Below are 18,057 nucleotides of genomic sequence, written 5' to 3'. Positions count from 1 at the left end.
CTGACGCCCTGGTACGTCGACAGTCTTTTCCTTCATTTCGCTATTAAAAATGTGCTAAATAAAAAGCCTCATACTTAAAAAAATAATAATAATAACCCTTTAGAGTTGAGGAATCCTCCCTTTGAATTACATCTTTTTAAATATAGGAAAATGTTGTTGTTGCAAATGAATGTATAAATATTTTAACACTTTAAAAGCTCCTAGAACCCATTTAAATGATTACTTGTCCAATGAGTGTGTCTCTCATCTCTAGATAACTCCTAGGGACTAAACTAAAGGATGCTTGTATTCATTCTCTTCTGTGAAAACAGCATCCAAGTGTTTCATGACTGAAGAATGTTGTGCAGTAGAATCTGCTAGTTAACATCGCTCCCCGAACTAATACATCACAGATTGGAGTTTCTGGAACAAAGGTACCATGTACTTATGTGTTTTATTATTTTAGCACAAAATGTTTTTCTGTTGTGTTGAGAAGCTACATATAACCTGGTATCCTATGCCTTCTAAAATAAAAATTGCTAGCATAATTTTTTTTTTAAAGGTTAGCATTCCACACATTTTTCTGTGCTCTAGAGGCAACAGGATGCAATGTGAAATCCTTCCAACAGAGGGCTCTATGGGTTTGAGTTAGAGCAAAAAGGAAAGAGAGAAACTACTTGGGTTTAGGTTGCTATAGTAAATTCTGTATTATCCTTAAAAATAGAACTGACAAAAATGGAGTCAGTTGAGTTGAACTGGAAGAATCATCCAAAGATTAAATGGAAGGTCTACTTTTACAAGATGGAATTTCATAATTCTTTGAATTGATGTTCTTTTCAAAAGACAAAACACATCTTACCATCTCTAAACAAGAAAGAAGGCAAATTAGAGATATTCTATGCTCTCAAGTACTATTAATATTACCTCTTTCAGTTACATTTTATAAGAAAACAGAAGCTACTGCATTCATTCTCTCTTTGGAGACATTTTATCTTTGCTGTTGGCAAATAATTTAGTGTTGGCGTAAGGAGATGTATTACGTACATAATATGCATTGTAAAAATTTAATACACAAAATATATGTTTGTATGCATGCACAATGCAAAATGTTCTAAAATATTTTACAAAAACAAGTGATACTGTTTAAAAAGGTAAAGTGCAAAAGCATAAGAATAAGCTCTCATGAAATTTATTTCTCTACCTATGCATACTATCCAGTATACTTTTTCTTGTTAGGCCTAGTTATTTATTCTATTTTCAGATCAGAAAGCTTGCAATTTATGCACTCAAATAGAGCAAAAAATAAGCTGAAACAATAAGTTGTTTTTGGATTAAAGATAGTCTTCTGACTTTAAGAAATGTTTTATCTAATCTCTTTCAGTGTTCTTTGAAATACATGGATTCATTATATTCTATGAGCAGACAGCTTTTAAAAATTTTAACCCACTTTACTATGTCTAGTTGAAAATGTTTATTTCATTTGATGTACAGGCATTTTGATGGCATAATTAATATTCAATTTAAATAAATAATTTTGAAGTTTGGATGTATTTTCTAAAATATATTTACCTAAAATTCCAAAATTACCCTTTCAAAATATTCTCTAAATATCACTGAGAAATACTGGCATCTTAATAAAAACCTATATTCACTACCAAAAATGTTTCCTTCTAGATCTTCTTGAGTACAAATGCAGATTATAATTTGGTATTCTGGGTAAATCATTAGTATATAAACTATGTATAATGAATTCATTTTATGTATATGTTTTCATGTAATACTATATTAATATATTCTGTATTTATAATCTATATTTTTTCAAAAGACATATAGTTATTTTTACTATAATGGCTTTGACCTGCTTAGATTTTTCTGTGTATGATGCTTTGATCTGATAACATTAATAAACAAACTCTTGTTTATTTTGAATAGTATGTTCATCACATATGTCCTTACTATAATCTTTTTTTCAGGCAAATGAAATTTGGTTTGATTATCTACAAAAACATTTTCAACATTTTTTATTTACAAAACATTTTGCTAACAACATGTTTTAAATACAATTACAACCTTGGTGTTCATATAGAGTTTAATTACAATTAGATTTTCACTTCTCTTTTGTTTTCTTTTTGTATAAATTGGGGAAGAGAGATTTCTAATACAATCCAAAAAAATAAAATAAAATAAAATTCAAACCAAATTACTTAGAGTACTCTCAGGGATTTTTTTTTTAAATAAAAGTTCTTTTTCGATATAGTTTTTACTGTGGGTAAATCAGTTTTCTAATTTTTGTTTTGTTTAAAATCAAACTATGTGGAATATGATGACGACTTTCCATGGATTTCCTAATAAAGATGCAGTAGCAGCTAACAACCTTGGCTTCATAGGGCTACTGTTTTAATATTGCAAGATTTTACCTGTATTCCCAGAGTTCTTTCTTATATATGTAAATTCTTCTAGAATATTTCTCCTTTTACATACGGGAAATATGGTTTTTGTATGACTTATTTTACCTGTCAACGATAAACTTCAAGGCATAAGCAAATACCCTTTTTTTTGTCTTGGGATTCAGGCATTTATAACTTTTCCAGGCAGTGGTTAGCTTTCATTAATATTTCAATTATTTTATTTAAAAGATGATTACATGAAAAACATATAAAATGCTGAATAAGGATAATGTGGCTACATTTTAGGTTCCATTTCTACTAAAGGTAACAATCACCTACATCTAGGCATTTTTTAATATAATGTCAGCAACACATATTTATAGGCAAAATTTTAAAAGGAAGTCGTGTACCGCATCATGTTTACAGCAAGGCAGAGATCAGCATTATTTGCATCTGTGAGTATTGCTTTGTATGGTTACATGAAAAAAAAATAACAAAAACCAATAATATTTTCTAAAACTAGCACACAAAGCTAATGGTTTGCTTTGTGCACCTGCCAGTTTGGGTTGCTATTAAAGCCACCCTGGAAATTCTCCTTTCTTTGTGCAATATTTTATGCTTTTCTTTTCTTCGGGGCAGATTGTTTCTGCCTGTACTTTATTCCTGAACCCACGTTCATTCAAAATGGATTGGCAGACTTAAATACTCTATCCACTGCCGCTGCTGACTAGTAATGCCCCTCCCCCACCCCACTCCCACCCCTTCATACTAGGGTGATCTCTCTCTCTCTCTCTCTCTCTCTCTCCTCCCCTCCCCCTCTCCCTCTTATTCTCCCTCTCCCTCTCCCTTTCTCTCTCCTCTCTCTCTCTCTCTCTCTCTCTCTCTCTCTTTCACATACACACATACACATACACACACACAGTCACACACAGATACCGGTGGCCCTACTGTCAACAAAGAATGCATAATGGTGAAGTACTCAGCAGTAATTTTGGAGATGTTTTGCCTTGCATGTTTTGAAAGTATTTCTGAAGAGTATAAATAAATGTGCTCTAAACTCTCCCCCCTTTCTCTGTGCTGATATTTGGAGCTAAACTCTCATCCAAAGGGGCAGAACTGCAGTGGCTTGAATGCTTTCAGGGAACAAATATGTGGCTCAATGGCTTCCTCTCTTTTCAATAATATTACACCATATAGATTTAATAACGGGGTGATTGAAAACATTTTGATGATGAAGCAGTTTCTCTGATCTGAAAAGGAAAGCATTTGAAAACATCTGATTTGTTCATGTACCAATTAATTATTGAAGCAACAGAAAATACAGGCTACTATGCTTTTTCCTGCAAAGAGGCAGCAGTGTGTGTGTGTGTGTGTGTGTGTGTGTGTGTGTGTGTGTTGTGTGGTCTGTTGTTTGTGCTCTTAGGCTCCTGTTTATACTTATGTATATATCACTTAGGAGAAAAACTTGGCCAGAAATTTCTTCATTTTGACCTTGAAAATTATTGGGAGATTTTCTGTGTGTGTGTGTGTGTGTGTGTGTGTGTGTGTGTGTGTGTGTGTGTGATAGGGTAGTATTTCGATGTAATAGGATCATAATCCTTTTTCTTTTCTCTTTTAATTTGTTCTTCCTCTACACTACCTAAATAGGCTTCACGACCAAACACCAAACATCACCTTTAATTTTAATTTCTATTTCTAGCCTGTATTTTATTAGCACCTTTTCTGTTTTATAGTCTACTCACTGATATGGCACCAGATCTTTTGTGAGCAAATAATACCATTTTTGTTTCATGTTCCAATAAACATTTTTTTACTGCATGGTGCATTTTCTATATTTTGAATCTTATTTAATTTGCTTAGGTTTTGGGGGACTACTTTATGATGTTCAGACTTGAGTTCATCTTATTTTTCAGAGTCTGAGGTCCCTAAAGTTATAAGGTAAAGGAAAAACATATCCTTGGGTTATTGTAAAATTTGTTGCTTTGTATTGTGACAATAGTGTTCATATGCCTGACATCCTCATAATAATATTAAGCTCTATTTTTTAGTGTGATGTACTGTATACATTTGTATAAATGTCACAGCCTGTAATCACTTCCTTTGTCATCGACGATTAATCTAAAAAAATCGAATAATTCACTGCCCCTTGCCATTTACATATCGTCTGCTGCCATCTGCTCTTCTCAGCAGCAGTAAATGATGGGTAATTAACTCAGTGCCTTTGTCTTTCCCTTGCTGAATGTCTGACACATATAGATTTTCCTCTGTGTGCGTATGCATGCGTGTGCGTGCGTGCGTGTGTGTGTGTGTGTGTGTGTATGTGTATGCACAAGTAAGGGGAAGAGGGAGGGTATGAGAGGGCGAAAAAGAATGAATGGTAGTGCAAATATGAAAGTCAGCACAATATAATTCCAAGAGAAAAAGCCAAACAAAGATATTGGGTCAGAGAAGGGGCCATATCTCATGACCTTAAGTCTTCTCAAGCCAAACGGAAGAACTACTAGAACAATGGCTGCCTTGCACAAGCAAGAAGTGTTTTTCTAAAACCTCAGTGGTCAAGGTCAAGACGCAAAACCAAGTACAGGCTCCATAAGCTATTTCTAGCTACCAGAGTCCAAAGACATCATGTAAATGAGACTAAATGTAGGGTACCCACAACCCACATAATGTTCTAATTGATTTCTGAACCAGTAGCCAAAATCCGTGTTTTGAGAAATGGTTATAGAAGGAAATCTCAGATGATCTTGATGTCACTTTTTTTTTTTTTAAATAGAAAGTCTCAAAGGAAACTACAAAGATTTATAAGACTGGGGAATATATAGGTATGCTTATTTTAAAGGGAAACAACATCACTATCTTGGATTTCCGCAAACTTCCTGTTTAATTATTCATTTGTTCCCAGTGCAGCCCAGGAGTACTTTAGAAAGGAATCCTGCCCTATCCTGAAGACTATATATATAATGTTGCTCTAATAATTCTTGTTTGAAACATATATCTTACAGTATGTGAAAATTATTTGAAAAGTGACTCATCTTGATAACATTAAAAATAATTAAAAGATAAAATTTTAAGGAAGGTCAGAATCTCTCTTGCTCAACATGGCTTTTATGCCAAGTCAAGTCAGTCATAATCATTTTCACGTGGAATTGGTAAAGTGTACTTCAATTGGAGACAGTAATATTTTTGTCGTCTGTAATTTAAGCAAGCTAAATACATCAGGTTCTCAAATGATGTTGCTTTGTTTAACATGGTTTCATTATTATGTTGGTAAGAAAAAAAAATGATTCCTGGCGGGGCTGCTATCTGTATGGGATTTCTCTGGGTCCTCTGGTTTCCTCCCACATCTCCAAGATGTTACTGGCGTGTCTCCATTGTCCCCATGTGTGTGTGCCCTGAGCTACTGGGACAGGCCCCAGCTACCCGTGACCCTGAACTGGAATAAGTGGGCTGGAAAATCATGATCGTACTTGTTTTGATTCATCTCTCTTAAATGTATATATAGCTCACATTTACTTCAATGTTTAATATTAGGAGGGTTTTGGGTCTTTATTGAAAAGTTTGGTGAAGTTTTTGTGACCAGAAATATGCAGTAGAAACTTAACTCTTGTTTATATCAGTTAGCCTGGTAAAACTGGTTTTGTTACATGTCATTTTGCTTGAAGTCACAGTCCCCGAGAACCAGTTGACAACGTTAAGTGAGGACTTTAACCCATTTCCTGTATGACCCAAGAATACTGGCTAGAGCGGTGCTTGAAGCTGCGGTGTTTACCCCGAGATGACTTATGGAGTGTAGTCCTGACCTTACCCCCAGAATTTGCCACGAAATATCTTGCTTTTATTATTTTATTATTTTGCATCGCTTTTGTATTTTGATAGTTTTTGGAAAGAAATGAAATCATTCTGCTTATAGCATTCCATTTTTAATAGTGATATTTCCATTTATAAAATATAGTAATTCTCAATAGTTGAAAATGTCGAACCCTAGAAAACGTAGCATTCCTGCATGTGATGGTAACATCGTTCTCGACCAATTGTTAGCCAAGATTCATTTGATGAATTTGATTTTTCTGAAATAGATGATTGGGACAATTTTTCGAATAGTGCTTCAGAAGTCTATATGGTCAGGCCTCCGACCAATTAAGAATCGGATGGAAATAGTCCTAGGTTGGCTGACTCGGGTTGCGCTCTGAAATGCTCCACTTGGGTTATGATTCCATGTCAAAGGTAGGACTTTGCCTACACATCTGGCAGAAAAGTTGATGTCAGTGATACCGCTGACCCACTGCAGTATTTTGAATTAGTTTCAGAAGTTACCAGCAAAACAAATGCCCAAGCTACCTCATTGGCTCCCAAGCCGCCTGGGCCTAAAGGATTCTCACGAGTGGATAAACAGAAAGGCTCTGATAATGAAGAAATGAGAGTCTTTTTTGCAGTAGCGTCACTGCGAGGCATTGTGCAGAAACCCGTTGGAGACATTTGGGTGGACAAGGCCCCTTTTGTATATACCTTACCTCAGGCGAATTATGACTGGTGAAAGATTTTTACTTTTTCTTTGGTGCCTGCATTTTGTCAACAATTCTTCCATATCTGCTGGTTATACAAAGGTCCAGATTTCGCAGCAGAAGATCAAACCCATGTTCGGCTTTCTTGTAAATAAATTTTCAACTGTATGTACTCCAAACGGAAACAATACAGTCGATGAATCACTGATGCTGGTCTAGGGGTGATTAGCTATGAAGCAGGACATCCCGATAGAACAAGCACGATTTGGTCTCAAGCTGTGTGTATTTTGTGAAAGTCCATCTGGCTACGTGTGCAATGCACTTGTTCATACAGGACCCAGTGTGAATTTGAAAGATCTGGCTGGCAGTCTGAAGTCATTGTACCTTAGTCAATGACCTTCTTGGCCAAGGATGGTGTGTCTTCCTTGACAACTTTGGTACGTCTCCCATGCTTTTCAGAGAATTACATCAAAAGAGGACTGATGCAGTTGGGACAGCTCGTGTGAACAGAAAACAGATGCCACATGCCTGAAAAAAAGGAATTGCAAAGGGGATGACTGTAGCCAGATTCTGTGGTGAAATTATGGCACCGAAATGGTGTGACAAGAAGGAGGTGACAAAGGTGTCACCATTCCACAATGATACTGGAATTGAAGGAGACAACAGAAATGGAAAGAAAACTAAGAAGCCATGTGTCATCGTGGATTAGAACGAGAATATGGGAGCAGTGGACGCGGCCGAGCAGATGCTCACTTCTTATCCGACTGAGTGCAAAAGGCACAAATTTAGGTGTAAGAAATTCTTTCACCACCTTCTACACATTATAGTGCAGAACTCCTCCATCCTGTTCAAGGAGGACAATCCTGAGCACAAGATAAGCCATGTAAACTTCAGACCGACGTTGACTGAGAGAATGCTGGAAAAAGCATCGCAGGCCAGGGCAGCAACGACTTCGAGGTCGTCCGCGCTCTGATGATGTCACAGCTCTTCGCCTGTCCCCAAGAGCACACTACCAACTGGGCACTGCAAAGTTTGCTGCTCGCATGACAAGGATGACAAGAAGATCTGGAGAGAAACGCGATATTTTTTGTCTGGAACATGATGTTCCCGCTTTGTGCTGTTCCGTGATTTGAAGTTTACCACACCAAGAAAAAATTATTAAATAGTGATCATCATATGCATTTCTGTTATGTTAGGATTAGAGACAAGTTCTGTTTAGAAATAACTCCAAGAATAGTTTTTATATTTTATTTTCACATTGAAAACCAGTCAGATTTGCTTCAGCCTCAAAGAACATGTTTGTATAAAATTAAATTAACACTGGTGGCGAGCTGCACTTTCTTTTTCTAAACGGGAAATGGGTTAAGTTCTCGTTCTCAAAGAGTTTGTCCTTTATATCTTTGTTTGTATCTAATTATTTATGGATAGATTATTAAATCAATCAATCAAAGGAATAAGCTATAGATCTATAAAATCTTGATCTTATAATCCTTAAGATTTTTATCACTGTGTGTTCTAAGGTTTGAGTCATCTTTGAACTCTCCACTGAAGGGGAGAAGTCAGTATGTTTCCAGAGAAACTCTTCAGTCTGAGTGCAGCCTGAGCTCTGTGCCTCTACTTTTCTGTCTGCGCAATGGCCATGGAAAACTCTTCTGTTTTTCTAAAACAATAATTTAATAAAAGGAAATCGTTTTATAAATTTAAAAGCTACATTCCTAATGAGACTGTATACTGCATATGGTGGTGCTGATTCTGGTACCTCTAGGATTGTTTATATTTCTATGAGTCACGAGTGCTTAAAAACATTTTTCATTTGGCTTAATTTTGGTGTTTGTGGTTGATCTTTGCTCAGCATCTACCATCGCAGGACCTCTGAAGGTTAAATGATCTGTCTGTAATCAAAAAACAACTGGACATCACTGGAAAGCCATTGAATCATTAAATTACACTTTTATATCAGTTTCAGATGGCTAGCAGAGACAACTTAATACATATATTATGTGATGAAATGGCTTAAAAATACATACTAATGAAATCACTTAAAAATAAGGAAGGGATGTTATAAATATAGAAAAATGAACTCCGTATCTCAGAGTGATTGTATTAACTGTGTGAAGTACATGCACTTTATGAAACTATTTAAATTTCATAAAATTTTTATGACTTACAGGTAAATTTGTCATCATCTAATTGAGTAAAAGAGTCTTGAAAGCTTTCACTGAAATTGTTAATTCAGCATCATTGTCCTCTCGGGCTGCTACGTGACCCAACAGGCTGGGAGAACAATATTGCTGAATGTAATTGGCATATGTCAGCAAAATATAATTAGTAACAAGCTTTTTTCTCAAATGCTCTTTTTGTGGATTTAAAAAAGTAGAAGATTTCCTTTTGGATTAAATTATAGCTTGGATTTCTTTCTCATTTGATTTTGATAGGTCTTGGGGGGGGGGGGAATGGGGAATTTAATTTAAATTTTGATTTGGGAAGTGTGTATTGATATCTTGTCCTGTGCAGACACTAAAGGGTTGTCTTTCCTTCAATGGGTTTTTAGTTTAATCTGGGTATAGGAAATGTGGTACAGTAATATTATCAAGGAATATCACGAATCTCCATCCTGTATCAATCCTCCCCACCCCCCTTGAAGTTTGGAATAGGCGGCATGACAGGCTTTCTCAGGAACTGTGGCTTGGTACTTACTGACATTAAAAGCATAGAACTGAAAAAAGTTTTTGAATTGTTTATCTCAGCATTGCCTATATGTTTAACTCCAGGGGTATCATGGCTAATGCTGGTAATGGGCGAATGTGTTACAATTACCTTCTACTTCACTGTGTAAAAAAGAAGATGGATATCTTTCACTAGAGTCAATTTTGGGGGAAAATGCTGTAATTTGTAAGTTTTTTTGATAAGAACAAAAAAATATTTGCCAACTTGTTCTTTTTGTGCAAAAAGGAGCTTTGCAAAATTTCTTCAGAACCCAGGATTGGAATGAAACATCATTTTAATGAGAGGCAACTTTAGAGTCACATCCAGAGTGTAATCATTTCATGTAAGAACGTTGGAACTTTGAAGTCATATCCAAGTCTGAGCGAGTACTCTATCTGACCCAGCTTCGGCAGGATGGACCTGGAGGAGTAAGAAAGATGAGGAGACAAATGCGAAACCATTTACAGTGGCTCAGACCTATGCTACTGATGCACCAAGTGCTACGCGTCAGAGGCAGGTCTCAGTCACGTCATCATTGCCAAAGTCTTTCTCTCACATCTTTAACCTAATCCAGCCCCACGCTCTGGATTCTTTCTCTTTCTCTCTCTCACCTCGGGGACATCATCCCCACCTCCTGAGCAGTCTGTTCCTAATCTTCCGGGACTACAGTCCTCATCTTTTTCTTGTTCCTGGGTCCTGTGTGCCCAAGATCTTGTCTTAAACTCCTCAGCCCTCACACAAGCCATGCCTGTCCCGCATTTATGTTGTATATCTCAAACTACGTTATCAGACTTTACTGCATGGCTCATTTTAAACACAGAAAAGCTCTGCGTATAAACTGAATTTGGAGAGTGGAAAAGACAAGGTGGGGGATCTCTCTATCTTTCTACACACAGAGAGTCTATTTCACATCTTTGGGCAATTATATTTGACTTGGACGTTTTAAAGATTTTTGCAGTGGAATACAACCTGTTAGGCGGAATGAGTTGAATTTGGAAAAAGGTCTGGAAATACATGAAAATAATCACAACTGGAGACTAATCATGGTAACCATTTATATATATATGTATATTTTACATACATTACATTGTACACCTGAAACTAATATAATGCAACATGTCAATTATACCTCAATAAAAAAAAATCACAATTTCCAAAGGAGATTTAGAGATAAAGGCCACTGACAAATGCTGCTTTTTCCAGGATACTTATTCATTAGAAATAATATAGACAGAGGCCAAATAAGCTCATCACAAACAAGCTTGCTCTCACATAGGAGTGTAATGTAATGTAGTGGTAGGCTCTAGGTAGATTAAGTGATAATGGAATCTAGGCCATGAGAAAATTTGATAAGGGCCAACCAAACTTTCAAAACAGATGACTCCAAAAGATGAGTATTTGGTATTACTGAAGAATTATATGCTTTATTAAACAGTCTTCAGCAGTTTCAATTAAAAATATTAGTTCCCCTTATTCATGAACATATGGTAGTTCTTCAAAATAATAGTCTATGTTATCTTTCAAGAAGGCAGATTGATAGAATAAGAAGAGAGCTGAATTGCAGTAGGAAAGATGGTAACAGGGCAAGGCATTGCCTCTTGACAGGCCTTAGTTTGTTCATCTGTAAAATGGGTCAGTGATTTGCAAAATTAAATTGTATGGAGATTCGAGGGTGCCATAAAGAGGCTGACAGGCATGGTTCCTGCGTATATTCCCCTGCTTTAACTAGAATAACTCCAATTTGTGTTTTCCATTTTTAACTTGCCCATGATTTTTTTTTTAAGCAAGCGTTTTACAGCTTAAAAAATGAAAACTCTTGTTCTAGATGAACTTAGGAAGTAGAATATGCTACATAGAGGAAGATAGGCTTTGGAGCAGGCAAACCTGGTTTGAACTCCAAGTCTGGCTCTGATAGAGTATGGGGAGACAAAAAACACATATAAAGAATTATACTTTGGAAATATAATCTTGATGGAACTATGAAGGATGGGATGAGGGACTAGGGCTGGAAGCCAAGAAAAAATTTTAGATTTCAAAATAGTTGAGACGAAATTATGAACCCAACTTGAGCAATGGCAATAAAGATTGAATTGGGAGTACAGGTTTAAGAAATGTTTGGGGAGTTAGAATCTATAGGAATAAGTACTGTTAAGGTTTATGGGATCAGGAAATAGGCCAGAATGATTGCCATTTCCTAGTGACATTGACTGAATGGAAATACAGGTAGAGGGACGCTTTTAGAGAAATGTATGATGACTTTGCATCCACGCATATAGTGTTTGAAAGGCCGATTGGATATATTTACTAGGGTTTGGAGTATAGAAACACAATCTGGGTGATACAGGGAGAAATGAAAATTCTTTATGTATAGAAAATATAGAAATCATCAGGAACCAAGCAGAAAAAATTAAGACCTTTTCAAGGGGGTAGGGTCTGTCAGGAAATTAATTGGAGTGCCCTTAAACATCCCTTGGATGGAATGAATTAATTTCATTCTTCTGCATCTAGAATGGTATTAGTTATATAAAACCTGTATTAGAGTTCTCCAGAGAAACAGAAACAATCAGATATACATACAGGAAGAGATTTATTGTAAGGAATTAGCTCACATTATTATGGAGGCCGAGAGGTCCTGTGATCTGCCACCTCCAAGCTGGAGACCCAGGAAAGTCAGCAGCGTGTTTTAGTCTAAGTCCGAAGGCCTGAGAACCATGAGTGTCAAGGACAGCCGAAAATCGATGTCCCAACTCAAGCAATCAGACTGAAAGGATAAATTCTTTCTTCTGCTTTTTCGTTCCACTCACGTCCTCAAGGGGTCAGATGGTGCATGCCCACGTTGGAGAAAGAAAACTTTCACTGCATCCTCCAGTTCAAAGGCTAATTACACCGGAAGCATCCTCACAGATACACCCAGAAGTAATATATAGACAAATAACTGTGCACCCCATGATCTAGTCAAGTTAAGATATAAAATTAACCATCACGGCTTCCTTCAGTGAATTGAAAAATAGTCATCAAATCATTTTTTGTGTGTGTGTGGTTTAAATAAGGAACTCAAGTCAAGCAAAATGTGAAAAGAAAACCAAATTTAAAACTCCAGTGAGCATCACTGATGCTGTGGAGGAGCTCACGGTACAGTGTACAATATGGACCCACTAACAGATAATGCTAACAATTATAGCAGGTAAGGATAACGGTATCAGGGCTACTGAGAAAGTCAGCTTCTGGTGTCTCTCTCTCTCCCACCACCCCGTCCTGTGTCAGTTTGTCTTTCCCTCGTCTTGGCTTCTTTCTCCAGCTGGCACTCTTCGTAACTTAGCTCCCACCAGCTCAGGAATGTTATCATCCTCAATTTAGCAGTCTCATTGGAAAGCCCACATCTTTTCCACTAGTTTTATTAAAATCCTGAAATGACTCACACTGGCCTGGTTTAGATCTTGTGTCCCTTCCTGAACCAATCACTGAGGCCCTGGGAATGGGATACGCTGATTACTCAGGCCCGTGTCACGGGCTGCTGATGGAACATGATGGGTTCTGGCAGAACCACATGGCTTGGAAGCAGGAGGAGGAGGGCGCTCATCCAGGATGCAGTCAACATGAGAAAGAGGCTGGGGTATCCAGATGGCCAAGCTGACACAAGGAATCAGTTACTGGCGTTTCCTTCAGGAGACAAGATGACTTCATGATGAGCTGGACCGTAGATGTTGAGTGGGATCTCACTAAGATCATAGGGCAGTATTGAGAATTCTGAACATTCCTTGTGAGGGTAATATAACTTATGGAAAAGACAGAGGACAAACTTCAAATTTTAGCCACAGTTATAAACATCATAAAGTTGCTCTTGCAACCACAAAGAGCTTACCATTCTTCCATCTTTAGGAGGGAAATTTTGGAAATGAGAATTAAAAATGAGATGGCCCATAGTGCACTCATGATTTTTAGAAGGTAGGGGTGCAGAGAAATGCACCGACTTTGACTAGAAAACCAAGGTAAACTTTCATAGTGAAACAGAGATTTGGGTCGAAAACAAAGATTCCTGGGGAAAGAAATCTCATACTTTGCTCTAAACACTTATTTGGGCAGGTTGGGGGGGGCACTCATTGGACTGTAGAAGAGATTAATATGTTGCTGTAAATTTAGGAGACTAAGTTCCTGCATATAAAAGAAAAATCAGGGAGTGAGAGGAAGGACCTACTAAATCAAACAAAAGCTTTCCGAAGTGGAGAAGGCATACCTTCGAACAAAATGAAAATTTTACCTAAGAAAAGATGAAATTATTAGCATTTTCTTAAAAGTATATGTAAATAATTTCAAAAGCAAACTGGATTTTTTGCTTTCATCCTCATTTTGCATATGATCTGAAGTTTTGAGGAAAAAATAGTAATAGAGAATGTTTCTACCTAATTTATTCACAAACTTCACCTTGAAAATAGGAAATCAGAATTATTTAATAATTAACAACTCAAATGGTTTATGGCAAATGATATTTGAAAAAATGTTTTTGGATTTCAAAGTAAATTGTTGAAGTAATATGGCAGCAAGCATAAACATGCTAATTTTGTATAACAATGATTCATATTTTTATAGAGAAATGTAGTAGTCACAAAAAATAAGTGTGAGTTTCTGCATTTAAATAGTATAAATAAAGGCAAGGGAGGGGGCCCTATATGTCAGTGAATCTGGCTCACTGAGACAGAAGTAGAGTCAGGTAGTTTTTACATATATTAACTTTATCGGAAATCACAAAATTGAAAATCAATTTTTATACCCTATAAATGCTATAAATAATTTGTACCACAAAATCCATTCATTCATTTACTTTTTAATCAGCTATCCAAAAAATATTTCCAGTAATCCTTTGTGGAAGGCACTTTTTCCAGAGTGCTGGGGAAAGAAGGATCAATAAAATACAGCCTCTGAATTGAGGAACTCACAGTCTATTGAGAGTGCTGGCGTGTAAAGACGTAATTAAATCCTTAGTCCATGCCTGAGGAGTTCAATTAACTTTGTGTCAGATGACAAACATTAAGACTGTTTGGTTTGGTCCTAACAAAATGTTCCATTTTGTTTTTAAAGTCAATGTGTACTCTGCTTCTAAGTGGATGCTAGGGCTGCTTCACCCTGAACAAAGGCAAATGTCTCTGGGCAAGACCTACAGAAGAATCTAGAACAAACCTTGGAAATATACGGTGTACCCTCTTCCTGTCCAATTTCATATCTTCTCCACCTTTCTGAAAGAGCGTGGCCCCTAATTAACCATTTAACACAAGTAAAACAGGAGAGTAGCTGCAGAAAAGAAAGAGAAACAAAGAAACAGAAAAGGAGAGGAAGGAAATATTAACTGTGGAAAGAACTCTAAAACGTTTCAAAATAGTTAAGGGGTGGTAAGCTTTGGGTGTGCAGTGTAGACCCAGGGATAGAAAACCTGAGAAGATGAAATTATTAAAAGAAAACCGAAAGGCAAAAAAAAAAAAAATATATTAATTTTTCATTTTTTGAGGGCAGAATGAAGAAAAAGATTTCCACTGTAGGCAACATTGATCAGAATACAATATTCAGAAAGTAAAATAAAGTCATTCATTTCAGAGAACCATGTCTTAAGTGAGACATTGACAAATTTCATTGCCTAGAGAAGTATCAAAAGAAGGAAACTAAGTTTTATTCCAATTCTAATTGTTGGACTCTAAGTTAATTTAGTGCTTATGACATAGGTTAAATACATTCCAAAGTAAAGAGAGGAAAAATACCTTCTCCTCTCACCTTTTCTTTCTGAATGCAACACATGTTATTAAAAGAAATACGAAGGTCTGATCTGTGAGTTTGCACCTAAATGCCATCCTGAGGGAATTATTTCTGTGATGATTTAAGTCAATAGACAGTAGAAGTTTGAAGATCTAGAATAGGAATAGAACAGGAAGGACTTTTCAGGAATGTGGGGACAATTATCTTTCTTTTGATGCGTATTTCTTCTAGCAAAAGTAAGCTCCTTGTTTGAATTGTGTGAACGATTTTTATCTAGGGCATTCCACTTTTAGAATTGTATCATAAGGAAATCATTAAAGATTTATACTGAGCTTTCCATAAGAATGTTCATCTCGCATTACAGATAATAGTGAAAAAATAGAATTAATCTACATGCCAAATGTTGAAGAATGAGTTAAATAAATTATCCACATGATGCAATGTATAATGAATACTTGAGATGGAATGCTATTCACACTATATCGTCAAGTGAAATAAATGAGATTAAAATTTGTATAGTATTATTATTTTTGCAATTATTTTATCCAAAAATATGGAAGAAAAGGATTGAATGAATGCTATCTCTGGGTTAGGAGATTATGGGTCTTTCATTTTAATTTTCTTCTTTTTGCTTATTTTCTATTTTTTCAGTGAATTTGTTTTGCCTTTATCATAATACTATTATTCTCAATTTCAAGTTATATGTATTTCATACTTAGGATGTAAAAGATTTTTTTTAGAAAGTAATATTTAATATCTATTTACATAAATAATATAAATGCATATAAAGATATATCTGTCAAATAAAGACAGAGCCTATATTGCTCTCATTCATTCCCTACATGTAACCCGTCGCCAAGTTTGGTCAGTCCTGTGTCCCAACCAAACTGACCGTCTTTGGTTCTTTAAACAGAGGATGCTCATTCTCATCTTAGAATCATTGCTTGAGCTAATCCCTCTACCTTAAATGTCTTCCAACATTTACACGGTTGGTTCATTCTCATCTTCTAGGACTTGGCTCCAATGTTACTTTTATAAAGAGAAATTCTCAGGCCACCTTCCTTCAATGGCTTTCTCAAGTTTCTCTTTATCTCATTTCTCTGATTTCTCTGTTTATTTTCCTTAGAGCATTGATGACAACCTGTAATTCTCTTGCTTATTCATTTGTGTGCTTAAGACATGTCTGTGTCCTTTAGAATGTACTCTTCATGAAGGCAGAAACCCTGTCAATAATCACTGTATCTTCAAAATGTAGCGCTGAGCTGACATGTAGTGAATATAGAATGAACTTCCGAACATTTCAGCAAGAATGACTGACGTTAAGAATTTCATCCATAAATAAATAAATAAATAAATTAATTAATTAAAATAATTTTATCAAAAAAAGCTGGAGAATCAGTGTTCAGTGTTGGGTGGAGATAAACTTCGAGGTCTTACTAATATGAAAGCTCATTATATACATTTAAATTTATATATATACATACAAACATGTATACACACATATGTATTTATAACTTATACATATTTAAAATATCTGTGTATACTTATTTATACACATATAAATATTATACAAAATTTCAAACATGTAAGAGCATGATAAATGTCCCCTATGGGTCTATAACCGCCTTAAGCAATTACCAACTCATCTTTCATAAATAGAATCCCTCTATCTAGATTGTTTTAAAATGTATTCCAGACATATTATTTCTTCCTGCAATTTTAACTTGTACTCTAAAAATATAAAACCAACCATAATTCCAGGATTGTACCTTATATTAAAAATAATACCTTAATCTTTTAAATATATAGTGTTTTCGATAATGTACATTTTTAAAAAATTTAATCTAAAACACTTTTTCTACAACACTTCTACATCTCATGTTTCAAAAAAAATTACCCTTTAGTTCTTGGTTCCGTGTAGTTAGAAATAGAGGGTATGTTTTTTTCTTAACTTGAATAATTTTTTAGCTTTCAAAAGTAAAGTTATTTTCAAGTTGCCCAAGGGGTAAGATAGCCAAACAGTCTTTTCTTATACATTATCATTTTTTTGGAGTGTTTTCCCATGAATTTTTTTCATCCCTCTCAGTCTCCTCACTTTGTTAATCTGCCATCAGATGATAAATCGCTTTCAAAGAGTAAATGATCCTGAAACTGTTCTAATGAATAGTCTGAATTTATAGATAGTATTTGTCGATTTTATTTTATTCTGATATTTAGATATTGGAGATAGTATAGTTTTGATAGTACTTTATGAGTTGCTATATAAGAGAAATCTTGATTTAGTTATATAAGAGAAATCTTGCCATTCTTTTTCAGTAAGCCATTCTTTTTCTCTCCATAACCTTAGTCTGGTCCAATTTCTTAAGGCAATTTTAGAAAATGTCAAGTAACTGATTCCATCATGAGTTGTTAATAAGGAGAAGAAACATAATCTTCCCAAGTTTGCAATATCCTGGCAGAAAGGCGCAATTTGATGGCAAAACAAAGTTGTAGTGAGTTGCTGTAAATATGGCATCTTTGTGCCAAATTTCCAATTGTTAATAAATTACATTCTTGGTCTTCAAGTCAGGAGCTAAACTGAAACCTCAGTGTGAGCGCTCCCATCTGTGGTTCACTCATCTGGTGAGTAAGCGTGCGAACTCACCCTTACCAGCTGCAGTCAGCAGTGAATGCCGCATATCAGCCAGTGCATCACCGAGGCTGGTCTCATTTTCCCTCCCTTCCAAATAATGCGTTCCATC

At 35.8% G+C, this 18,057-nt stretch overlaps 1 long non-coding RNA gene across 1 annotated transcript in view; it reads left to right on the top strand.

The window, feature by feature from the left end:
- The first annotated feature begins 331 nt into the window (after nucleotides 1-331).
- Nucleotides 332-18,057, top strand: part of LOC107521309 — a 40,946-nt gene continuing 23,220 nt past the window's right edge. Inside the window, exon 1 of the long non-coding RNA XR_001599526.2 lies at nucleotides 332-413. This is a non-coding gene — a long non-coding RNA (uncharacterized LOC107521309). The remainder of the gene's footprint in view (nucleotides 414-18,057) is intronic.

The sequence above is a fragment of the Rousettus aegyptiacus genome, unplaced genomic scaffold (genome assembly GCF_014176215.1).
Source record: "Rousettus aegyptiacus isolate mRouAeg1 unplaced genomic scaffold, mRouAeg1.p scaffold_m13_p_15, whole genome shotgun sequence".
Classification (NCBI taxonomy): domain Eukaryota; kingdom Metazoa; phylum Chordata; class Mammalia; order Chiroptera; family Pteropodidae; genus Rousettus; species Rousettus aegyptiacus.
The sequence above is the reverse complement of the archived record's forward strand: the minus strand, read 5'-3'. Positions and strand labels throughout refer to the sequence as shown.